Source organism: Bos javanicus, chromosome 6, assembly GCF_032452875.1.
Source record: "Bos javanicus breed banteng chromosome 6, ARS-OSU_banteng_1.0, whole genome shotgun sequence".
Classification (NCBI taxonomy): Eukaryota; Metazoa; Chordata; class Mammalia; order Artiodactyla; family Bovidae; genus Bos; species Bos javanicus.
The window spans coordinates 85,179,269-85,194,102 of NC_083873.1; the positions used below are offsets into that span (position 1 = coordinate 85,179,269).

At 37.7% G+C, this 14,834-nt stretch overlaps 1 long non-coding RNA gene across 2 annotated transcripts in view; it reads left to right on the top strand.

Moving 5' to 3' along the window:
* The first annotated feature begins 383 nt into the window (after window positions 1–383).
* The window catches only part of LOC133249639 (uncharacterized), a 28,578-nt gene continuing 14,127 nt past the window's right edge, over window positions 384–14,834 (top strand). Inside the window, exons 1-3 of one of the 2 annotated variants that reach the window (XR_009737037.1) lie at window positions 384–1,259; window positions 13,986–14,234; window positions 14,678–14,797. This is a non-coding gene — a long non-coding RNA (uncharacterized LOC133249639). The remainder of the gene's footprint in view (window positions 1,260–13,985; window positions 14,235–14,677; window positions 14,798–14,834) is intronic. The other variant, XR_009737036.1, reaches the window with a different exon arrangement.

Here is a 14,834-nt window from a genome sequence, read left to right on the forward strand (position 1 = left end):
TATCCCCGACCACCTTTCTCTGGAAAAAGTCAACTTACGGCTTTAGTTAATAAGTCTCCTGGGCATGATAGGAGTGTTTCAATTCAAACCCCTCTGATGGCTTTCTAGCTTGCCTGACAGGTTTATCCAGACTCTTGCAGCTACGCATGTGATTGTTCACAGCCTCCCAACCGTGAGAGACACGGGAAGCCTAAAACATTCTAAAAATATAGAGCCTTTCGAAGAGTTAAAAACTATTAGAGTAGTGCTGGTGTAAGATTTCATTGTTGAGCCAATACTTGCTGCCAAGTTCCCATATCCCTTATCCATTGTGCACCTGGGAGTGCAGTAGTTAACATAGTTGGAATGTAATAAAAACAAGTAGTAGACTTGAAATTAACCACATCAGACCTTTGAGCTAATTGGTTCTTTCTTTGTTGTAACTCACTGTACCTTTGCTCCGTGAGAATGTAACTCTGTTTATCACTTTCTGAGGCTGACATAGATTAGAAATATAAAGAAAAAACACTTCAAGGGAAAATAAGTTTTCTGGTTGAGTAGCCTTTATCAAAAAAGGGTCATAAAATGTCCACAGGCCTCCAAGGCCAGAAGATAATATACACAACATTCTTTTTGGGAAAGGTATGCAGAAAAAATCCTGGTTTTGATAAAGACAAAACAGATGTAATGTTTGGGCTGACTCTGTATGACTTTGCATCTTTCATTTCCCTCTATGTACAAGTCAAGGTATAAAAGTTCCTTTTGAAAATAAAGTTATGGGCCTTGCTCACCAAAGCTTGGTCTCCCCGTGTCATTCTTTTTTTCCTTTTCTCTTTTTCTCTCTCTGTTCTTCTTTCAGGATGACTCCTTGGGGCACAGGGGCTCTCTGAATTCACTTTTCTTCCTGGGCTTCTAAGACCCAATTGGGAAGGCGCCCTGCGTCTTCACCAGGTAGGGGGTGTCCTGCGCCCTCACCCCACTGAGAAGGCGCCTGCAGCCTCCGTGAACAGAGCAAGTTCCGTGCCAGGAGCTTTATTGGCTTTCTGTGTAAACCAAGGAAGATCAAGCCTCTTTCTCTCCCCTTTTTTTACTTTCCTTATCGCTGATGCCATCATCCTGAGGATACCCCTGGATCCTGCTGTGGCTGGACACCGGCAAATTGCCACTTCCTACTTCAGCGGGTCTTCCCAACCCAGGGATTGAACCCACGTCTCCTGCATCTCCTGCACTGGCAGGTGGATTCTTTACTACTGCCACCTGGGAAGCCTATTTTACACATGGTAAACATATCTTTCCTTGCTACTCTCTCAATTCATCTTACCCTCTCTTTCCCCTGTATGTCCAAAATTTTTAAAGAAAGGATGTATTATCATAATATAAGGACGTGTCTTCCAGAGTAGAGATGAACTAGGTTTGAATAGCAAAATGATGAGACAAAATACTGAAGATAAGTAACTTTAAAGGCTGCTACAGGTAACTGGAAATACATACAATATCTGGATGTACTATGTGAGTCATAGGAAAGTTCAGTAAAGTTAATACTGAGATTGATATCATCAGGGTGAAATTATACTTTGAAAAATATGCTATATTGTGTAGTCTGCAAGGTTAAAATTTGAGAAAATTCCTCTTTTACTTTTTCTGTTAAAAAAAAAGTCCTCAAGATAGTTTCATGACAATAAGTAGGATCAGAAAGTATACATTTTATGATGGAAGAGCAGGGTTATTATTTTACAGGGAGAAAAGAATAATATATTTAAAACAAAAAAGAAATTTAAAAGGTAAGAACATGGTTTTGACTAGATAATCAGAAAAAATTTTCCTCTTTATTATTATTATTATTTTGGTAATAGAGTACACTGAGCAATGTTGAATTGTTATAGTTGTTGAATTAGTATGTTATTTAATTAATATTATAGTATGTTGAATTATGATAGTATAATTATTATAATGTAACAAAAATGTTACATTAGAAAATGTGAAGGACTACAAGACACAATAATTCTGAAACAATCACTGAAAAACTATTTTTTGTAGGGGAGTAAATTGAGCAATGTGGGCTTATTCTACTCTAGGAAGCAATAAAATTATTTTTAATTGGCAAGGATCTGGGACTACTGGATAGAATAATTCTGAAATAGTTTCAGGCAAACACAGCTTCACCAGGAGCTCTGATAAATTTGAAGTGAACTACATGAAAGGTGACCAGATCCCTGCTGCAGAAAGCCCTGGGGCACCGCTCCCACTGTGGGGCAGGTGGTGTCTGGGAAACTCAGTGAGGTGATGATGATGGTTCCTCACAGCAGTTATAACACATGTAACATCTTACTGTGAAATCAGTTATACAATATGAGGATAGGGCAAAGGGTGTCATATTTAAATAAACTCATTAATATGGTCATCACTGACTCAATGAACATGAGTTTGAGCAAATTCTGGGAGACGGTGAAGGACAGGGAAGCCTAGCATGCTGCAGTCCATGGGGTCAAAAAGAGTCAGACCTTACTGAAGTGAAGTAGCATGCATGCATACATTAAGAACAAAGTTAAAGTAGGAAACCACGAACCCTATGAACACTCATCTGCACACTTACAACTTTCTTTCAGCGTGTGAACTCCTCAAATGTTTTAAATTCTTTCTAAGTTGATTTATTTTTAGTAAGTCACCATGAAAAAAATCCATCTCAAATACTCATTACATTTAAAACTTCCCAAATTTTCTGTGCTAATATTTTAATCCAATTAGTGATAAAAAGTAAACACTTAGAATTTTCTTATTTACCCAATTACAACTACATAGATAATACTTACTAAGAATGTAGGGTACATTCTTAGTTCTTTAGGTGGTGCTTGTTTTTGTCTTATTTAGAAGAATTGTAAAATCAGAAAGTAACTTGAGTAGCATGGATATAGACCTAGAGATTGTCATACTAAGTAAAGCCAGACAGAGAAAGATGGATTTCATATGACATTGCTTATTTGTGGGGTCTAAAAATAGAATATAAACGAGTTATTTACAAAATAGAAATAGAGTAACAGACGTTATAGATGTACAAAGCAAACTTGTAGTTATCAGGCAGTAGGGCAAGGAAGGATAAATTGGAAGATTGAGATTCACATATACACATCATTATATATAAAATAAATAACTAATAAGGACATACTGTATAGCAAAGGGAAGTCTATTCAATATTCTTATACTCTTATAATTGATTATATGGAAAAGAATCTAAAAAAGAGTGAAAATATGTATATGTGCTAACTGATTCGCTTTGCTGTACATCTGAAGCTCACACAGAATTCTTAAATCAACTACATTCCAACAAAGGCTTTTTTTTTTTTTTAAGCAATTGACTTGAAGAGACATGTTGCGATATTCCTATACAAATGCTAAATTTTATGAAGCCAGAAACATTTTTTTCCAAATCACTTCATGATTTTATTTTATTAATACTATTACTATGAATCAAGGCAAAATGGAAGTGGTCAAACAAGAGATGGCAAGAGTGAATGTTGACATTCTAGGAATCAGCAAACTGAAATGGACTGGAATGGGTGAATTCAACTCAGATGACCATTATATCTACTACTGCAGGCAGGAATCCCTCAGAAGAAATGGAGTGGCCGTCATGATCAACAAAAGAGTCCGAAATGCAGTACTTGGATGCAATTTCAAAAACGACAGAATGATCTCTGTTCGTTTCCAAGGCAAACCATTCAATATCACAGTAATCCAAGTCTATGCCCCAACCAGTAACGCTGAAGAAGCTGAAGTTGAACGGTTCTATGAAGACCTACAAGACCTTTTAGAACTAACACCCAAAAAAGATGTCCTTTTCATTATAGGGGACTGGAATGCAAAAGTAGGAAGTCAAGAAACACCTGGAGTAACAGGCAAATTGGGTCTTGGATTATGGAATGAAGCAGGGCAAAGACTAATAGAGTTTTGCAAGAAAATGCACTGGTCATAACAAACACCCTCTTCCAATAACACAAGAGAAGACTCTATACATAGACATCACCAGATGGTCAACACCGAAATCAGATTGATTATATTCTTTGCAGCCAAAGATGGAAAAGCTCTATACACTCAGCAAAAACAAGACCAGGAGCTGACTGTGGCTCAGACCATGAACTCCTTATTGCCAAATTCAGACTGAAATTGAAGAAAGTAGGGAAAACCACTAGACCATTCAGGTATGACCTAAATCAAATCCCTTATGATTATACAGTGGAAGTGAGAAATAGATTTAAGGGCCTAGATCTGATAGATAGAGTGCCTGATGAACTATGGAATGAGGTTCGTGACATTGTACAGGAGACAGGGATCAAGACCATTCCCATGGAAAAGAAATGTAAAAAAGCAAAATGGCTGTCTGGGGAGGCCTTACAAATAGCTGTGAAAAGAAGAGAAGCGAAAAGCAAAGGAGAAAAGGAAGATATAAACATCTGAATGCAGAGTTTCAAAGAATAGCAAGAAGAGATAAGAAAGCCTTCTTCAGTGATCGATGCAAAGAAAGAGGGGAAAACAACAAAATGGGAAAGACTAGGGATCTCTTCAAGAAAATCAGAGATACCAAAGGAACATTTCATGCAAAGATGAGCTCGACAAAGGACAGAAATGGTATGGACCTAACAGAAGCAGAAGATATTAAGAAGAGATGGGAAGAATACACAGAAGAACTGTACAAAAAAGATCTTCACAACCCAGATAGTCACGATGGTGTGATCACTAACCTAGAGCCAGACATCCTGGAATGTGAAGTCAAGTGGGCCTTAGAAAGCATCACTATGAACAAAGCTAGTGGAGGTGATGGAATTCCAGTTGAGCTATTCCAAATCCTGAAAGACGATGCTGTGAAAGTGCTGCACTCAATATGCCAGCAAATTTGGAAAACTCATCAGTGGCCACAGGACTGGAAAAGGTCAGTTTTCATTCCAATCCCAAAGAAACGCAATGCCAAAGAATGCTCAAACTACTGCACAATTGCACTCATCTCACATGCTAGTAAAGTAATGCTCAAAATTCTCCAAGCCAGGCTTCAGCAATATGTGAACCGTGAACTTCCAGATGTTCAAGCTGGTTTTAGAAAAGGCAGAGGAACCAGAGATCAAATTGCCAACATCTGATGGATCATAGAAAAAGCAAGAGAGTTCCAGAAAAACATCTATTTCTGCTTTATTGACTATGCCAAAGCCTTTGATGTGTGGATCACAATAAACTGTGGAAAATTCTGAAAGAGATGGGAATACAGACCACCTGATCTGCCTCTTGAGAAATCTGAATGCAGGTCAGGAAGCAACAGTTAGAACTGGATGTGGAACAACAGACTGGTTCCAAATAGGAATAGTAGTTTGTCAAGGCTGTATATTGTCACCCTGCTTATTTAACTTCTATGCAGAGTACATCATGAGAAACGCTGGACTGGAAGAAACATAAGCTGGAATCAAGATTGCCGGGAGAAATATCAATAACCTCAGATATGCAGATGACACCACCCTTATGGCAGAAAGTGAAGAGGAACTAAAAAGCATCTTCATGAAAGTGAAAGCAAAGAGTGAAAAAGTTGGCTTAAAGCTCAACATTCAGAAAACGAAGATCATGGCATCTGGTCCCACCACTTCATGGGAAATAGATGGGGAAACAGTGGAAACAGTGTCAGACTTTATTTTTCTGGGCTCCAAAATCACTACAGATGGTGACTGCAGCCATGAAATTAAAAGACGCTTACTCCTTGGAAGGAAAGTTATGACCAAGCTGGATAGCATATTCAAAAGCAGAGACATTACTTTGCCAACAAAGGTCTGTCTAGTCAAGTCTATGGTTTTTCCTGTGTTCATGTATGGATGTGAGAGTTAGACTGTGAAGAAGGCTGAGCACTGAAGAGTTGATGCTTTTGAACTGTGGTGTTGGAGAAGACTCTTGAGAGTCCCTTGGACTGCAAGGAGATCCAGTCAGTCCATTCTGAAGGAGATCAGCCCTGGGATTTCTTTGGAAGGAATGATGTTAAAGCTGAAACTCCAGTACTTTGGCCACCTCATGCAAAGAGTTGACTCATTGGAAAATACTCTGATGTTGGGAGGGATTGGGGACAGGAGGAGAAGGGGACGACAGAGGATGAGATGGCTGGATGTCATCACCAACTCAATGGACGTGAGTCTGAGTGAACTCTGGGAGTTGGTGATGGACAGGGAGGCCTGGTGTGCTGCAATTCATGGGGTCGCAAAGAGTTGGACACGACTGAGCAACTGATCTGATCTGATTACTGTAAAGTAATAACTATTACTGTTTAATTAATTAATTTCATTACTACTATTAGTGTTTGACTACACCAAAGCCTTTGATTTTGTGGATCACAATAAACTGTGGAAAATTCTTAAAGAGATGGTAATTCCAGACCACTTGACCTGCCTCCTGAAAAATTTGTATGCAGGTCAACAAGCAACAGTTAGAACTGGGCATGGAACAATGGGCTGCTTCCAAATTGGGAAAAGAGTAGGTCAGGGCTGTATATTGTCACCCTGTTTATTTAACTTCTATGCAGAGTATTTCATGTGAAATGCCAGGCTGGATGAAGCACATGCTGGAATCAAGAATGCCAGGAGAAATATCAATAACCTCAACTACATAGATGACACCAACCTAATGATAGAAAGTGAAGAAGAATTAAAAAGTCCCTCGATGAAAGTGAAAAAAGAGAGTGAAAAAAATTGGCTTAAGACTCAACATTCAAAGAATGAAGATCATGGCCTCCGGACCCATCACTTCATGGCAAATATAGAGGGAAACAATGGAAACAGTGGCAGATTTTCTCTTCTTGAGTTCCAAAATCACTGCAGATGGTGACTGCAGCCATGAAATTAAAAGATGCTTGCTCCTTGGAAGAAAAACTATGAACGGCTTAGACAGCATGTTAAAAAGCAGAGACGTTGGTTTGCCAACAAAGATTCTTCTAGTCGAAGATATGGTTTTTCCAGTAGTCATATGTGGATGTGAGAGTTGGACCATAGAGAAAGCTGAGCATTGAAGAACTGATGTTTTTGAACTGTGGTGTTGTAGAAGACTCTTGAGAGTCCCTTGGACTGCAAGGAGATCCAACCAGTCCATCCTAAAGGAAATCAGTCCTGATTATTCATCGGAAGGACTGATGCTGATGCTGAAACTCCAATACATTGGATACCTGATGTGAAGGACTGAATCATTGGAAAAGCCCCTGGTGCTGGGAAATATTGAAAGTAGGAGGAGAAGGGGACACAGAGGTTGAAATGGTTGGATGGCATCACCGACTCAATGGACATGAATTTGAGCAAACTCTAGGAGTTGATGATTGACAACCTGGTGATAGATAAGCTTGGCGTGCTGCAGTCTGTGAGGTTGCTATGTCAGACACAACTCACTGACTGAACTGATACTGTTAAGGGCTTCACTAGTGTTCCAGATAGTCAAGAATCTGTCTGCAATGCAGGAGACATGGATTACTAATAATATCATAGCTATGATGTATATATTTTCCCCCTTTTGTTTCATAATGATTTTGGAAAGAAAACGTCTTGAAAATATATTGGTAATAATAGCATAGTCCCCATATGTGGTTTTAAAAGTGGTATTTTTAAACTTTTGCACAAATTTTACAGTAAATGAACACCATAAGAAGAATATTTTCTTACTTTTTAAACAAAATATGTTTCACTTGGTAGTTTTATATAAAAGTACATTTCTCTAATATCCTTTTATATTTTTTTAAATTTTTAATAATCTAAAGCTGATGCTGGGAAACATTGAAAGCAGGAGGAGAAGGGGATGACAGAGGATGAGGTTGGATGGCATCACGGACTCAATGGACATGAGTTTGAGCAGGCTTTGGGAATTGGTGATGGACAGGGAAGGCTTGTATGCTGCAGTCCATGGAGTTGCACAGTTGAGCACAACTTAGCAACTGAACTGAACTAACTGAAAGCTGGTGTTAAAAAATGAAGATAAATTTTCCCAAAGCAATCTATAGATTCAGTGCAATCCCTATCAAACTACCAACGGTATTTTTCACAGAGCTAGAACACATAATTTCACAATTTGTATGGAAATACAAAAAACCTCGAATAGCCAAAGCAATCTTGAGAAAGAAGAATGGAACTGGAGGAATCAACCTGCCTGACTTCAGGCTCTACTACAAAGCCACAGTCATCAAGACAGTATGGTACTTGCACAAAGACAGAAATATAGATCAATGGAACAAAATAGAAAGCCCAGAGATGAATCCACACACCTATGGACACCTTATCTTTGACAAAGGAGGCAAGAATATACAATGGAGAAAAGACAATCTCTTTAACAAGTGGTGCTGGAAGAACTGGTCAACCACTTGTAAAAGAATGAAACTAGAACACTTTCTAACACCATACACAAAAATAAACTCAAAATGAATTAAAGATCTAAACGTAACACCAGAAACTATAAAACTCCTATAGGAGAACATAGACAAAACACTTTCCAACATAAATCACAGCAGGATCCTCTATGACCCACCTCTAAGAATATTGGAAATAAAAGTAAAAATAAACAAATGGGACCTAATTAAACTTAAAAGCTTCTGCACAACAAAGGAAACTATAAGCAAGGTGAAAAGACAGCCTTCAGAATGGGAGAAAATAATAGCAAATGATTCAAATGACAAAGAATTAATCTCAAAACTATACAAGCAACTCCTGCAGCTCAACTCCAGAAAAATAAATGACCCAATCAAGAAATGGGCCAAAGAACTAAACAGATGTTTCTCCAAAGAAGACATACAAATGGCTAACAAACACATGAAAAGATGCTCAACATCACTCATTATCAGAGAAATGCAAATCAAAACCACAATGAGGTATCATTTCATGCCTGTCAGAATGGCTGCGATCCAAAAGTCTACAAGCAATAAATGCTGGAGAGGGTGTGGAGAAAAGGGAACCCTCTTGCACTGTTGGTGGGGATGAAAACTAGTACAGCCACTATGGAGAACAGTGTGGAGATTCCTTAAAAAACTGGAAATAGAACTGCCATATGACCCAGCAATCCCACTGCTGGGCATACACACTGAGGAAACCAGAATTTAAAGAGACACGTGTACCCCAATGTTCATTGCAGCACTGTTTATAATAGCCAGGTCATGGAAGCAACCTAGGTGTCCATCAGCAGACGAATAGATAAGAAAGCTATGGTACATATACAAAATGGAGTATTACTCAGCCATTAAAAAGAATGCATTTGAATCAGTTCAAATGAGGTGGATGAAACTGGAGCTTATTATACAGAGTGAAGTAAGTCAGAAAGAAAAACACCAATATAGTATATTAACACATATATATGGAATTTAGAAAGATGGTAATGATAACCCTGTATGCGAGACAGCAAAAGAGACACAGATGTATAGTACAGTCTTTTGGACTCTGTAGGAGAGGGCGAGGGTGGGTGATTTGGGAGAATGGCATTGAAACATGTATAATATCATATGTGAAACGAATCGCCAGTCCAGGTTTGATGCATGACACAGGATGCTCGGGGCTGGTGCCCTGGGATGACCCAGAAGGATGGTATGGGGAGGGAGGTTGGAGGGGGGTTCAGGATGGGGAACACGTGTACATCCATGGTGGATTCATGTTGATGAATGGCAAAACCATTCATCAATTTTACAATATTGTAAAGTAATTAGTCTCCAATTAAAATAAATAAATTTATATTAGAAAAGAAGAGGGAATTTGAACACAAAAAAGAGAAACCATAGATGTATGCACACAGAGAAAGGCCTATATGAGGATATAGCAAGGAGGTGGCCATCTGCAAGCCACAGAGAGAGGCCTCAGAAGAAATCAAATGATCTAACACCTTAATATTGGACTTCTAGCCTCCAGAACTGTAAGAAAATTAATTTCCATTGTTTAAGCCATCCAGTCTGTGATATTTTTTTATAGCAACTCTAGCAAACTATACAAGTGGAAATTAATATGAAAAGATAAAAATAAATCACATTATATGAAAATAGTCATATTTTATCTGAATTTATAATTACAATAAAATGTAGTGTGAATTGCAAAAAAAAAATGAAGATAAATTTTAAGTTAATACATATTGAATATTTGGGCTTCCCAGATCGTGCTAGCCATAAAGAACCCACCTGCCAATGCAGGCAACATAAGAAACATTTGGTTGATCCCTGGTTCAGGAAGATTCCCTAGAGGAGGGTATGGCAACCCATTTTTTACAGAAAAGGAAAATTACCTCTTTTGTTATCGCTACAGTGTAACGTTACTACACTTTTGTGAATCAGAATCCATGAACTATACATCTTTATTTATCCTTCCTCTTGTCTGTTAGTCCATAATCATTTGAAAAGTAAAAACAGATGTAACTCCAAAGCTTGCAAGTGAAATTTTGAGTACACTCTGTATTCTAATATGACTAACAAGAAAAACAGTAACAATATATGGAAACATTTACCGATATATACTAGGAATGCATCTAAGAATCAATATATTATCCCTCTAGATAGTTATATAAGATACTATTGCTATGCATTTCATTTAACAATGAAAATCTGAGGAAGGGAAAATAAAAAAGCAGACAGCAAGATAAGTATCAGATTCAGGATTCAAACCAATGCAATTCACTTCCACACTTTAATCACTGCTTTGTCACCACAAAAATGATTTTTTTTGTTGTTGTTGCAGAAAATTTGCTAAAAATAGAAAGAAAGGGAATAGAGAGTAACTGTATCTGGGTCCTGAAGCAGGTATGGTCCATAGATGGAATTCTTCCAGTTTATTCCAATAGGAAGGAGTTATGTTAAGGCTTCCATCCTCCTGTGATAAAGCGATTTTTCAGAGTTTAGCCCCTCAGAACAAAATATGCTTTCAAGGAATATTCTAGCTGCCTAAGAGTTAGAAATATCTCATGCCAAGAGGAAAACCAGTGAAAATTAAATAAAGGTTATATGGATATACATACGTGTGTGTGTGTGTGTGTGTGTGCGTGTCTGATAGACAGAATGCCTGAAAAGTTATGGATGGATATTCTTAACATTGTACAAAGAGGTGGTGATCAAAACCATCCCTAAGAAAAAGAAATGCAAGAAAGTGAAATGGTTGTCTCAGGAGGCTGTAAAATAGCTGAGAAAAGAAGCAAAAGGCAAAGGAGAAAAGGAAAGATATACCCATCTGAATAGAGAGTTCCAAAGAAGAGCAAGGAAAAATAAGAAAGCTTTCTTAAGTGAACAATGCAAAGAAACAGAGAAAAACAATAGAATGGGAAAGACTAGAGATGTCTTCAAGAAAATAAGAGATACCAAGGGAACATTTCATGCAAAGATAGGCACAATTGAGGACAGAAATGGTATAGACCTAATAGAAGCAGCAGATACTAAGAAGACATGGCAAGAATACACAGAAGAGCTGTAGTAAAAAAAAAGGCCTAAAGACCCAGATAACCACAATGGTATGTTCACTTAAAGCCAGACGTCCTAGAATGCAAAGACAAGTGGGCCTTAGGGAGCACTACCAGGAATAAAGGTAGTGGAAGTGACGGAATTTCAGCTGAGCTATTTCAAATCCTAAGAGATGACTCTTCTAAAGTGCTTCAGTAAATATGCCAGCAAATCTTGAAAGTTCAGTAGTGGCCACAGGACTGGAACAGGTCAGTTTTCATTCCAATCCCAAAGAAGGGCAATACCAAAGAATGTTCAAACTACCACACAGTTGCACTCATCTCACACAGTAGCAAAATAATACTTGAAATCTTTAAGGCAGGTTTCAACTGTATATGAACCAAGAAATTTTAGATATACAAACTAGATTTAAAAAAAGCAGAGGAACCAGAGATCAAATTGCTAACATCTGTTGGGTCATAGAAAAAACACAAGAGAATTCCAGAAAAACATCTACTTCTACTTCATTGCTACACTAGAGCCTTTGACTGTGGATTAGAACAAACTGGAAAATTCTTAAAGAGATGGACATACCAGACCACCTTACTTGCCTCCTGAGAAACCTTTATGCAAGTCAAGAAGCAACAGTTAGAGCTAGACATGGAACAATGAGTTGGTTCAAAATTGAGAAAGGAGTATGCCAAGGCTATATATTGCCACCCTGCTTACTTTAACTTATATGCAGAGGACATATCATGTTGGATGAACGTGATGAACAGGCTGGATGAACACAAGCTGAAATCAAGTTTGTATGAGAAATATGAGTAACCTCAAATATGCAGATGACACCACCTTTATGGCGCAAAGTGAAAAGGAACTAAGGAGCCTCTTGATGAAAGTGAAAGAGGAGAGTGAAAAAGCTGACCTGGAAATCAACATCTAAAACACTAAGATTATGGCATCCAGTCCCATCACTTCATGGCAAATAGATGGGGAAACATTGGAAACAGTGGCAGATTTTCTTTTCTTGGGCTCCAGAATCACTGCAAATGATGACTGCAGCCATGAAATTTAAAATGCTTGCTCCTTAGAAGAAAAGCTGGGACAAACCTAGACGGTGTGTTAAAAAGCAGAGACATTACTTTGCCAATAAATGTCCATCTAGTAAAAATTATGGTTTTTCCAGTAGTCATGTATGGATGTGAAAGTTGGACCATTAAGAAAGCTGAGCACTGAAGAATTGATGCTGTAGTGTTGGATAAAACTCTTGAGAGTCCCTTGGACTGCAAGGAAATCAACCAGTCCATCCTAAAGAAAACCAGTCCTAAATATTTATTGAAAGGACTGAAGGTGAAGCTGAAACTCCAATATTTTGGCCACCTGATGCAAAAAGCCAACTCATTGAAAAAGACCCTGATGCTGGGAAAGAGTGAGGGTAGGGGCCGAAGGGGAGGACAGAGGATGAGATGGTTGGATGGCACCATGGAATCAATGGACATGAGTTTGAGAAAATTTAAAGAGATAGTGAAGGACAGGGAAGGGTGGTGTGCTGTGATCCATGAGGTCTCAAAGAGTCAGACATGACTGAGTGTCTGAACAACAGCAAATGTATAGCCTGCTTATTTCTCTGGCAGCTGGCTGAGTGCTACTAGAGACCAGATTGAGACACATGTGAACAATGCAAATTATTTATGTGGCATGTCCATATTCAATGTGAAAGATCATTATAATCTTTGGAAAACTATTTCTTATTCAACTCTTCACATAAACCAGCAGGCATTTCTTCATTCTCCATGAGCAACAAAGTGGATTCTGAACTGGACACATTTTGTGTATGAAGCCCTTTCACCTGAGTCTTTCCTGGAGGGTGAGGTTCATCAATTAGTAAAGAAATAACACATTAAAAAGCCATAAATTGGAGTAAATATGTCAAAAATATCATAAAAGAGATACAAACCTAATAATATGAAGATGGAAAAAGAGAAAATGACCATTTAGAATGTAATATTCATCATGTAATTAATCAATTATACAAAAATATTGGCCTAGACATGTATCAGTTACTTTGAGTTTGTAATACATGAAAAATGTATTCATCTAATGAATAATTGATGGTTGAGTGACTGCAGAGGTAAGGTTATCTTAGTAGATAGGTAACCCTTGCACATACCTGGCTTTTTATCTTTGTTTTTTTTTTTTTTTGTATGTTTACTTAAATTTTAAAACTACTTGAATGTTATGAACATCTTGAACTCCAGAATCCTGAAGCTTTATTTTCATATCCTCTGGAAAAATCTGTATACAGTGAATAATATTCATACAGTTACAAATTTTCTTTTTCTATTTTATTTTTCTGGAATATACACTACACAATGTGAGTTGATGGGAAAAGCTAGAATGTACCTGATAAGAAACTATCAAAATTATGAATTTCCTCACTTATTCTTACCAACCTAAGATAATTTCATGACCCTGGTAGATTCATTGTAAGAACTAAAAGTAAATCAGCTTAACACTTGACCTGTATTAACTCCCACTTATCCTTTTGTGCTATAGTGGTGCTTGGTGTCTCCAGAGATTAATGCCAGTTCAAAATAATTTTAATTCCCAGGTGGCACCAGTGGTAGAGAATCTACCTGGTAATGCATCAGATATAAGAGACCTGGGTTTGAGCCCTGGGTTGGGAAAAATCCCTTGGAGAGGGAAATGTCAACACACCCCAGTATTCTTGCCTGGAAAAATCCCATGGACAGAGGAGCCTGGCATGCTACAGTCCATAGGGTTGCAAAGAGTTGGACACAACTGAGCACTTATCAGCAGAAGACATCTAAATACTTCATTCTGGATTATTTACACAATGGTAAATATATTCTGTGTAATTTACTCCAATAATGAGATCTTATTTGTAATTGCAATTGGAATCAATTTCTGATTTGTGGGAAAAAATTGCTTCAACACAAAGTGACTAATTAGAGAGGGATGTCCTAAGAAATACTCATAGGAAGAACATGGAACAGCAGGTCAGATTGCATCATATTTTCCAGTAAGAAGAAAAAAATGAGTATCATTTCATATAAAATTATGGTATGGACACAGAAATGATGGGTGTATCCATGATCAAGTTTGCATTCATGATTCTGAAATGAGCATAATCGAGTAATGGAGCCATTTCTTTGTAATAAACATTGGCAGATACTATTCTCCCATATATGAATTTCTAAGTATTTAAGAGTAAAAATTGTGGAACAGCATTGTCTTTGTAATTATGTTAAAATAAAGTGTGAATTAATATTTCTATTTTAGGATTCTCCAAAGAAATGGCATTTTGTTTTGTGAAGACTGAAATGGAAGCTAGACACAATTGACAAAGGAATGGACAAGGAGTAATAGTAATGGAAGTGATTTCTTCTATCTCTCACACAGGTAGTACGGTACCATTATGACACCTAGACAGTGAATC